Genomic DNA, 10,953 nt, shown 5'->3' with positions numbered 1-10,953 from the left:
CCAAATTGAGATTCACAGATTGGGGTTCACAGATTGAAGTTCACAGATTTGGGTTCACAAATCGGGGTTCACAACTTGAGGTTCACAATTTGAGATTCACAATTTGAGATTCACAGATTGATGTTCACAGATTGAGGTTCACAGATTGGTGTTCACAGATTGGTGTTCACAGATTGGGGTTCACAGATTGAGGTTCACAAACTGGGGCTGAGCCCAGCTCTGCATTTAGCAGGAATCTCTGCACACCAAGATGAATAGAACATCACTCAGTGTCTGAGAAAGCCAGTTATGATGAAGAAGCTGTTGAAACAGGAAGCAGTTGATTTCCCAGGAGCCCCGTAAATCCACCTCTGATGTCCTTTCAAATTCCCTGTTATTGCTGCAAAAATTTTAAACACCAGCAAGGGGGTGAAGCAGCTGCCACACTCATTAACTGGGAGAAGAATTGTGCTGTGGCCTGCCTTTGCAGACTGGTTCAGATACAAAAAACCAGTGACCTTCTCCTCCTCCTCCTCCTCCTCTTCCTCGCCCCCAGGATTGCCACAATTCAGCATCTCCTTGTCTTTGTTTTGCCCTCCTGCTGCCTCTTGCTCTCCCCTCAGCATTTTTTCCCTTCAATATCTTAATTTTGGGGCCTCCAATCTCCCTCCAAACACAGGAGAATCCTGCTCTGGCTGGGCTGGACATTCCTTCTGACACCTATGCCATAAATCTTGGTGAGGCATGGGATGATCCAGCCTAAAGTACTTTAATGCCATAGGATTTATTTTATTTTATCCTGTTTATTTGAAGCTGACTCATTTTCTTCTAAATTAGGGCCGTTCTGGGTGTTCTGCCAACTTTTAAATGGAGCCACCCAAGGAGAGAAGGGCAGGTACCATCCCACAGCAAGCTGCGAGTGGATGAAGGCAGCTCCACAATCAGGAGACAACACCAGAATTATCATTTTGTTGCAAAATCCACCAATTTTCCCCATTTTGTGACGCATAATTAATGCCACTGCAGCTGCCATCAGCACTGTAGCCCATCAAAACCCTCCAAAAAAGAGGATTTTCCCACTTCAGACCCTCGGAGTGGGGGATGTGGGTTCAATTTCCAGCTGCAGCTCCTGTCTGAAGAAAAGTCTCCCCCTCTGACGCTGCTGCTGAGTGCACAGCTCCCTGCTGGCCACAGACCCCGCGGAGGCTTCCAGGGAGCACCACAGGAAGGATTTTCCACCTTAAGAATCCCCGGACAGAAATGCCTCGGCAGGACATTAAAAATGACAGTGTTGAGAAGCTGATAAGCAGCATGTGAGTCCTGAGGAGTCGCAGAGCATGGTGTCCACACATGGATTTTGTTCGCTGTTCTGCTAAGAAACCGATTTTTCAATAGCAAAAAATCCCCCTTCCCTTCATGTGCTGAAGTGTTGCTAATTTCTAACTGCCTTCTTTAACTTTTTCAATTAAATATTTTAAAATTAAATTTTAATTAATTTGAAAATTAATATGAAAATTAATATGAAAATTAATTTTAAAATTAATTTGAAAATTAATTCTGTAAATTAATTTTGAAAATAGATTTTTAATTTAAAATGTTTTAAGATTTAAACCCACAATTGCTCAAAAGATTTTTTTTTTTTTTCCTGTGCGCTTTCCTCCCTGTTTACCACTCTTGAAAATAATTGTCTGCATTAAAAAGTGCTGCTTCAGAACAGGATCAGCAAGCCAAATTCCTCCAGGAATAATCTCCCTTTCCAAGCATCACATTCATATTGTTCCCAACAGGATGAAGTTTAGCACCTACAATATTTCTGTGCTTGGGACAGAGGTAATTAAAACCCAACTTTCCCAGATTTAGGAATGCCAAGGACAAAACAAAACTTGCTTCCTGGCCTTTCCATGTCCCTGCTGCTCCGTGATGCCATCCCTGCATGCAGAGCTCCTGGAAGCAGCTGCTGCTGCCACCCCACACCCCAGCTCTGGGAACACAAACCACATTTTAACCAACAGGTCCCATTTCCCAAATCCCAGCCATGCATGACTTCCCTGTGTGAGCAGCTGAATCTTATGTTTCTTCATCAAGGAGTTTTTCTTCCTGCTTTCTCAGCTGTACAGTGTCTCTGGATGGTTTTTTTTTATTTTATTTTCTTTTTTTGGCTTGAGGTCTCTGCCTAATTATCTGTAACCTTCTGTTCGAAGATCGCTGTCCTGGCCTGATAAAAACCAGTAACTTTGAAAACAAACTGGGCCTTAATTTTCCTTGACAGCCCTTCTTTAAACATGTGGGCAAAGCCCCGGCTTAATTAAATGCACATTCGTATTCCAAACAAATTAAGTACAATTAAGGACTCTGAGTTATGGGTATCTATCACTCGGCGATGTTTTTGTAAAAATTACCACATTTAGATCAAACACAGAGGACCCTTTGCTTAATTGCTTCATTAGGGCCCGATGCAATAGGCTTCATAAATACAGGGTCTGATGTCTCTCTGGGAATTGCCCAAAAAACGGCTCTTAAAGTAATTGCTTCCACATTTCTGCCCGTGCAGCCTTCCTGAGCTCTGCAGTGCCACCGAGGCCTGCCAGGGCCTGGGCTCCTGTGGGAAATGGATTGGTAGGGAATTCTCCAAGCCTGGCAGAAGGCTCACACATCCGTGTGCAAACCTTGAGATAAGAAATGCTGATTGAGAAATGCCCTGGGATAGGACAGACATTGCTGAGAGAGAAATGGAGCCTGAAATAAGTTTGAAAGGATGGCCTTGCAAATAAGACTGGGAACTTTGGAGAAATGGAACTGTGAAAGATTCACTGGAGTAGGAGCCACGAGGGGTAATTTTAGATTATTAACTTTAAGGCATTTACAGCATGGTGTGGCTAAAGCTGACAGGCCAAGAAAGACTTTTAGTGCACTGTAATGAGGAAATAGTTGGTTTCTGATAATGAATTCACAGTTGGAAGAGACCTTAAAGATCATCGAGTCCAACCCAGCCCCAGCAGCTCAACTCAACCCTGGCACCCAGTGCCACATCCAGGCTTTGTTAAACACACCCAGGGATGGGGACTCCACCACCTCCCTGGGCAGCCATTCCAGAACTTTATCACCCTTTCTGTAAAAAAACTTTATCACTCTTTCTGTAAAAAACTTTGTTCTGATATCCAACCTAAATTTCCCTCAGCGCAGCTTGAGACTGCGTCAACTGTATTGTCACACTTATTACAGATTTGCAACATCTGTATTGTCTCACCCTTCAAAGGAGACTGAAAATGGAATAAAAGTTTTAAAAACACCTCTCAGCTGCCCCATCTCTGGGTCAGAAAAGGATTTAATCCCACAGGGTCCCCCTGTATCCCCCAGCTCAGGGAGTCCTGGTGGCTTTGGGGTCCTGCTGTGCCCTGTTCCACGAGGGTCTGACCTTTCCTGCAGGCTGGGAGCACATCCCTCACCTCCAGTCTGTTGTGAGAAATTTAGGACTCCACTATAATCAAGCAGAAGCCTTTTATTGTTTGCATTACACACACATTTATAGATTCTACAAACTGCTAATCACACACTCCTTGGTTGTTTTGTTCTCTCGTTTTTTTGCCTGCATTTCCCAGCATCTGTGATTGGTTTTACAGGCCAGGTGTTTTACAGTCTTCTGTTATCTACTTCTTGTGGTCTTGATTTCTCAGCTTCTTCTTTCTTATTTTAGCATAATTTATGTCTTAGGAACTTTGATGAATTCTACAGTGCCCTGAGAAAATTCTGATAGGAGCAGTTACAAGTGGTATGGCTGTCACTATTGGACACAAAATGAACACACAGAATCTTGGTGAGTTCAAGAGAGAAAAAGACCCAATTTTATTTCTGACCTCACAATATATAGAGTTCCAGAAGTGACAGTGGATTGGAGGGTGAAATTGCCACCTCTCCAACCACACTGGTCAAACCAACAGTCCATCAATTTTCTCCTCCCAAAAAGAAGAATGCAAAACAATCATTATTTACATGAACAGTGTGCGAACTGCAGTAGAAATATGTAAACATGATCAGAAGGCTAAAGAAGTTTTATAAGAACTTTAAAACTTTCAAAAGCACTATAAAAGAAAACTTAATACTTTCATAAATCAGGGCAATATATGGCTGGTGCACACTGAGGCTGAAGCTATCCATTGCCACACAGGTCCCACAGACGGGATGTTTTGGGGATTCCTTTTTCCATAAGTTGCTCTGAAACAATAACAAACCCCCAGAAAACATCAGACAGCTCCATCCTGGGGGTTTCATTAATTTTATCCTTTTAGCTCCTACAAATGCAGCCGCAAGGAGAGATTTGATTTACAGTGATTGCTTTTGCTGAACACACCTTCGTGTCAATTAAATGAAATCAATCTTCCTTCAAACACACCAGTGGGAGTGGATTCATGCCCCTCAGTGCCTGTGGATAACGTGGATGCACAAGGGCACAGGGGTTCTCCTGATGAGGCACCAAAAAAGCAGCAGCAGTGATGCCATCCCCAACTTTTGCATTTCTCCTGGCTTAGGAATAAAACCTGAGCCTCCTGTGACAGGTTCAGGAGTTCTGCTTTTCCCCCGTGGAAGGCAGAACAACCTGTGTGCACCCAGAAGCAAGAAAAGTGATTGCAGCAGAGCTCAGAGGGGTGGGAGCTGCCACCACAGGGCGGTGAGAAATGGCATGTCACTCTCAAATGAAAGCTTTGCAGCATTTCTGGATGGCTGTTCAAATATTCCTGTTCCTTACCGAGGGAAAAAAGTGTAACTAAAATGCTTTCAATTCTTTCTCTTCCAATTTCCTTTTTATCATTTCTAATTTTTTTTTGCTTGCCTTTGAAAACATAGATTAAAAAAAAGGGAAAAAAAAGTATAAAAAAAACATAAAATGGAAAAAGAAATCTGTCCAACTTCTCCAAAGAAAATGCATCCAAGTTTGTATCTCACACTAAAAATACCCAAAAACATGTTACTTCTTTGATGAAATATTTGAATGTCCTGAAAAGTGCAGTTTTCCTATGGAGACCATCACTGGTTGCAGAGAACTTTTAGCAATTTAAATCCATGCTGGTGACAATGTTTGTGCAGAGGTTGAGCAGCTTCATTTATGAATTACATTATTACACGTCAAGGTAAATCCATCTTGACATGATCACTGCTGACACATCTGGAGACAGATGCAGCAGAAAAAAAAGGTAGAAAAGAGGGGACAAAATGATGGTGGCTGCTGCTGTGGGGACAGGAGACCCCCAAACCTCAAGGCAAGGTGAGGCACATCCCTGGCACTGATCAAAGGGATGGAAAATCACTTTAAATCACTTTTTCCATGCCTCAATCAGCTGATGGACTTTGGGGTTGGAATTTTCCCCCTATCTTTCCATGGAGCAGCCAGGGCTCAGCTTCTGCCAGCACCGACCCAACCACACCAACACCACCCCTGGACCTGAAGATTTGCAGATTTACCCCGCAGATAAACAGCAGGATACAGAATTTAGCAGCCAAGGAACGTGCTGAAGGCACACAAACAGAAGCCATCCTGATTTCCAGTGCCCACAGAAACACAGCTGCTTATTTTTCAGCTGCTTTATTCTCCAGACCAATTTTTCCTCCATGCTAAAGCAAAAAAAAAAAAAAAAAAAAAAAAGCACAGCAGATTGTCCAGTTCATGACTGGATGGCTGGCAACAGAAATCCTATTTCCAAACTGACCCCTGCTTTCCTGCATGGCATTCATTAATTCCACAGGCTCACATTTCTAGGAAGATGTCAGTCATGTCTGTGATTTTTCTATCAGCTATTAATGCCAGATCACAAGGTGAGAAAGCAGGGGTTTTAATCTCAGGACCCTCAGGAGATGGAGCTGCATACATTTGGTGTGAGCCATGTGTCTGGAAATGTCAAGGACAAGTATTTTTAAAGTAAGGAGTGAGTGTTCATATCCATGTGCAGTCTGAAGTCCTGCACAAGTGATCCAAGCCAGCCTTTTTCTCCCTCCTGAAGCCAGGAAATTGAGTTTAGATGCCCTAACTGGGCACCTCTGCATTTAAAAATTTGCATTTTTATCCTGAGTGACATTTTCAGCCTCCCCTAAGGCACTGATCACTGCTCTACTCAGAGAAAAGTTTCTCTGTGGGAACAGCAAAAGTTCCCCGTCTCCAGAAATTGTTTGCCCATTCTAAATATGAGGGTGATTCCTCACCTCTCATTTATTTTTTTCATTACCCATTAGATTATTTTCCCAAAATTTCCCCTGATTGTGCCAAATCAGGCACTGAATCTGTTACAAAATCCATTCTTTTAGACCTAATGACATGTCTCACCTGAGAAATGCACAAAATCTCCTTTTCTTCCCATCCTTAGCCCAATTAAATGATAACTTTGAGTCCCATCATATTCCAGGTGTCACCACATAAATCTACTGTTCTGCTGGGTCAGAAGTAACTGCATTACTGAGAAATACACAGAAACCCCATTAAAATGCCATTTAGGCACATTTATTTCTAAATTCACACGCGAAGAACAAACACTGGATTTTTCTTTTTCTCCTACAACTTCCACGACAAAAACCTAAAACGGTGCTCTCAGAAAAGTGGAAAAAGAGACAAAATTTTCCCCTCTTTTTTGATAAATAATGGATTTGCTCAAGCCATGCCACAGTAGAGGATGAGGACAGAATAGATTCTCATCCCCAGGTGGGCTCTTGGCCCTAAATCGCTGGGAATTTTAGGGAACACGAGTGGAGTGGGAAAAACAGGAATTATATCCAACCACTGCCTGCCCAGCTGGGGAAAGCCCTGGCATGACATTTATTTCACAGCTCAGTGCCCGCTGCTGCCACCCTGGAATGTTATTTAAGTCCCAAAGAGTCACAAATAGTTACTCATTTGCCCTTTACACCGAATTTCTTTCCGTGGGCCCTCAAGTTCGAGCCTAAAGGGTGTAAAAAGTCTCGATGGGAACCAGGAGAGAAGGAAAAAGAAGAGGAATATCTGAAGGAACTTGGATAGTTCCCATCCTTTGCTTGAAGGATTGATCTGCCCCTCCTTTCAGCTGCTAACTGGAACTTAACATGTTATCCTAAAATATTATCCTAAAATATTATCCTTAGATATTCTCCTTCTTATTGCACCTATTTGCCCTTCTCACACTGCCACCGAATTTTTTTCCATGGCCCTTCAATTTCGAGCCTAAAGGGTGTAAAAAGTCTTGATGGGAACAAGGAGAGGACGAAAAAAGAAGAGGAATCTCTGAAGGAACACGGATGGTTCCCATCCTTTGCTTGAAGAATGGATCTGCCCCTCCTTTCAGCTGCTAACTGGAACCTAACATATTATCCTAAACATATTATCCTCCTTATTGCACCCAGCTCCAAACATCTTGGATCTGCGAGCGACAAAGGAGAAGGCTCCTTTATCAAGTCAATCTCCCAGCCCCATTATGTTCCCCTACAACAGTTTCCGTAAACATTCAGCAATTTTCGGTGTCTGGCCTGCGCAGCTGAAGAGGTGCATAAACAGGCTCCAGTGAAATGTGAAGATGACTGATAATGTACTAACATTGAGACCCCTTGCTGGGATTATTACCCCCTGAGTGCTCCTTACAGAATGTGCCTCTTATCTCACACTGACAACGCTAATAGAATATGCATAGCCCTATTAGCATACAAGATAATAGCACCCTGGAGGGGACAGAGCCATAAAACTTTAAGTAGAAATCAAAACAGAAGGAGGAAGAAAAAGGGAACATTGTCACAAGCCAAAAAGGAGGGAAAAAAAAAAAAAAAGAGCCCGAGGGCAAATTTTGCTGCGGAAAACACACATAGTCATAATTCTTGTGCTAGTCACCATGCAAATGGTAATAGTCTTTAGTCCCATGAATACTATCAGTGCCGTGTTTGCCCTGAAACATTAATTGAGATAATGTGCCCCTTTCGGATGCAGCGGGGAGCCGTATGTCAAATTGTACCACAACAAAATTACGGCAACATCTGCACAAAATGCACACACCATCGGGGTCCCTGGGCTGGGCTGGGTCCAAGGGGGCTCCAGCTGGAGCCTGGGGAGGGCAGGAGGGGAGGCAGCAGCTGCAGACCTGTGGCTCAGCCCTGCTGGGGATGCCAACCCCACTCTGGTACCTCCCGAGCCCTCCGCAGCCGCTGGATGGAACCTCCAGCATCCCTTGGAGTGCCAAAGTTCCTTTTATCCCCAGCGACATTTTCAGCCTCCCCTAAGGCGCTGCCCGTGGCACTGATCACTGCTCTACTCAGAGGAAAGTTTCCCTGTGGGAACAGCAAAAGTTCCCTGTCTCCACAAATTGTTTGCCCATTCTAAATATGAGGTTGGTTCCTCACCTCTCAATTATTATTTCATTACCCATTAGATTATTTTCCCAAATTTTCCCCTGATTGTGCCAAATCAGGCACTGAATCTCTTCCAAAATCCATCCTTTTAGACCTAACGACATTATCTCACCTGAGAAGTGCACAAAATCTCCTTTTCTTCCCCTCCTTAGCTCAATTAAATGTCCGGGCGCTGCATTCACGTTTGGTGCCTGCAACCCACATTGTCCTTTCAGAGCTCACCCGCAGCTGGCAGCCAGCCACGCACTCATATGCTTCCCATCTCCCCGCAAGAGCCAAAGGAGATCTCTCAGTGCTTGGCACAAGAGTGTGAATTCAATAAAAAGGGCTTCAAACTCGTTTAAGTTGGCTTGTCTCTAATCAAACAGGGAGCGGGGAGCTCTCAGAATGCTCTTGGTGCTGCAGTTCTGCATATCTGCAGCTAGAAATGCAGATTTCCCCAGCAGCACTGAGAGCCCCGTCACCTGTAGAGAGGGCATGGAAATATCTCCAGAGGCTGTGACCTGCTGCTGCTCCAGCAGCTTCCACCGGGCACCCAGAGCTCCTCGTGCTGTTCTTCATGGGATGTGCCCCTCTGCGATGTTCTGTGCTCCACTGGTGTGGAAAACGTGCTCACTCTGCTGTGAAAATCCAAAAAGTTTCATAAAGAACAATTTGACATAAGGATCATAGAGCAAAAATGTAAAAAGTTTCATAAAGGACAATAAGAGACAAGGATCACAGAGCAAAGGTTATTGGCTCAGCCAAGGGCACGCTGTTATCTTCAGGGATACCCCTTAAATACCTTTTAATTACATCAGCCTGTTGCATATTCATAAACAATTATGTATAGTAAACTCTCCCCCAAACTTATTTACATATTTTTACATGGCCTCTCCTTGGGTCTCCCTTTTTAGAGCATGCATATTCCTTGGTTGTGGTTTTAGTCCTTTTTTATCATCACCTTCAGTTTTGGGCCTTGGTCCACACTGTGCTCAGACAGTGAGTGCTGATGGTTGGCAGATCTGCACAGGTGTCCTCATCCTGTGCTCACTGGATCTTATCCCATCCAAGCAGACATTGTAACACAAGCAGCTATTTCCCTAAGCTTAATTAACAACAGAAATAAAATCTATGCCTTTATAACAAAGTCACTTTTAACGCCACACATATAAAATCTGTTTTGCTATTTGTGAAAAGCCAAAATATGTATATATATATATATATATATATATATATGTATGTATAGATAGAGTGATAGAAAGAGAGATAGAAATAGATAGATAGATAGATAGATAGATAGATAGATAGATAGATAGATAGATGTAACTATAACATTGAGGGTGGATAAATAAGGTGACACATAGCCTCACAGGTCTCAGTAGGCTAATAATCCCAGTTTATTAAAATCCACACACTTTTATAGACCATTAGATACAGGTGATATCCCTCACACCACTGGCTAATTAGACACACCACCCTTTTGTAAACATTCTTACGAGACAACACCAGCCTCAAAGATGAAGAATTGTTTGAAGTCCTTCTCTGAAACTTCCCAAAACCTCACAGAGCAATGCCTGGGAAAGTTTCTCTGGCTTTCTTCTCTTCCCAGCTCTCAGCATCCGCAGTTCTGATGCCCAGGACTGCTGGGCAGAGCCCTGGGTGCTTTTCCCCCATGGAGCTCGACATCCCCGGGGTGCATTTGGAAGCATCGTGCCAAGTTTTCTGGGATTCCTCCTGGCATTCATTGGGGTTTCTATAGAGCCCCAACGCTTTGTGCCCCTGGCTTTGTGCTGCAAAGTTTTGCAGCTTGTGGGAGTCTGCCTCGCTTCGTTCTGGATGATGGCATTTTGTGCCGAGGGTTTCAGCAATTAGGAGAGGCTCTGGTAAAGAAAAAGAGGAATTTTGGAAAGGGAAAGTGGGAAGGAATTAGAGGAATGATTCCTGAATGTGCCTCCACATGTGTCCCCTGTGCGTGTTTATGCACGAATTCATCCTCCCAGCAATGCTCAGGGAAAACAGCTCATCTCAAAAATATCGGGATTTTAGAGATTGCTGAAGCGTTTTGTTTAATGTTCTTCTGTGGCTGATTCAGACTCTGGGATAATTTCTCCTTTCTTCCTGGAAAGATAACAAAACCTGTGTGTGCATATGGTAGGAACTGAAGTCACCTCGTGTGAATCACAGCACTCACAGGTCACCTCCACCCGAATTTTTTACATTCTGACTCTGACCACTCCTCTTAGCAGGGATTCAACAAGGAAATGCTACTTCCACAGAAAGACATCCCAGAATTGGCTAAAGGAATGCCTGAAGAAACAACATTTTGTGAACCCCTTCACTGGGTACAAACGGGATCTGAGGGGGGTTCTCTGCCCAAGACAGGGTTTTGGAATGAGTTGATCTTTAAGGTCCTTTCCAACCCAAAACATTCTGGGATTCCGTGTCTCCAGGACACAGAGTGATGATTCAGCTGGAAAAGCTCCCTGGATGTTTGCTTGGTGTGTCTGGGGGGAATGTTTTGTGCATTGTGTGATAAGAAATTAGCCAGGTTAAATTACTTTCTGTACACACACACACACACACACACACAAATTATTAAAACTGCTAAAAATTTGGAAAAAGCTTTAGGAATGTTAAATT

The sequence above is a fragment of the Lonchura striata genome, chromosome 21 (assembly GCF_050655825.1).
Source record: "Lonchura striata isolate lonStrDom1 chromosome 21, ASM5065582v1, whole genome shotgun sequence".
Lineage (NCBI taxonomy): Eukaryota > Metazoa > Chordata > Aves > Passeriformes > Estrildidae > Lonchura > Lonchura striata.
The sequence above is the reverse complement of the archived record's forward strand: the minus strand, read 5'-3'. Positions refer to the sequence as shown.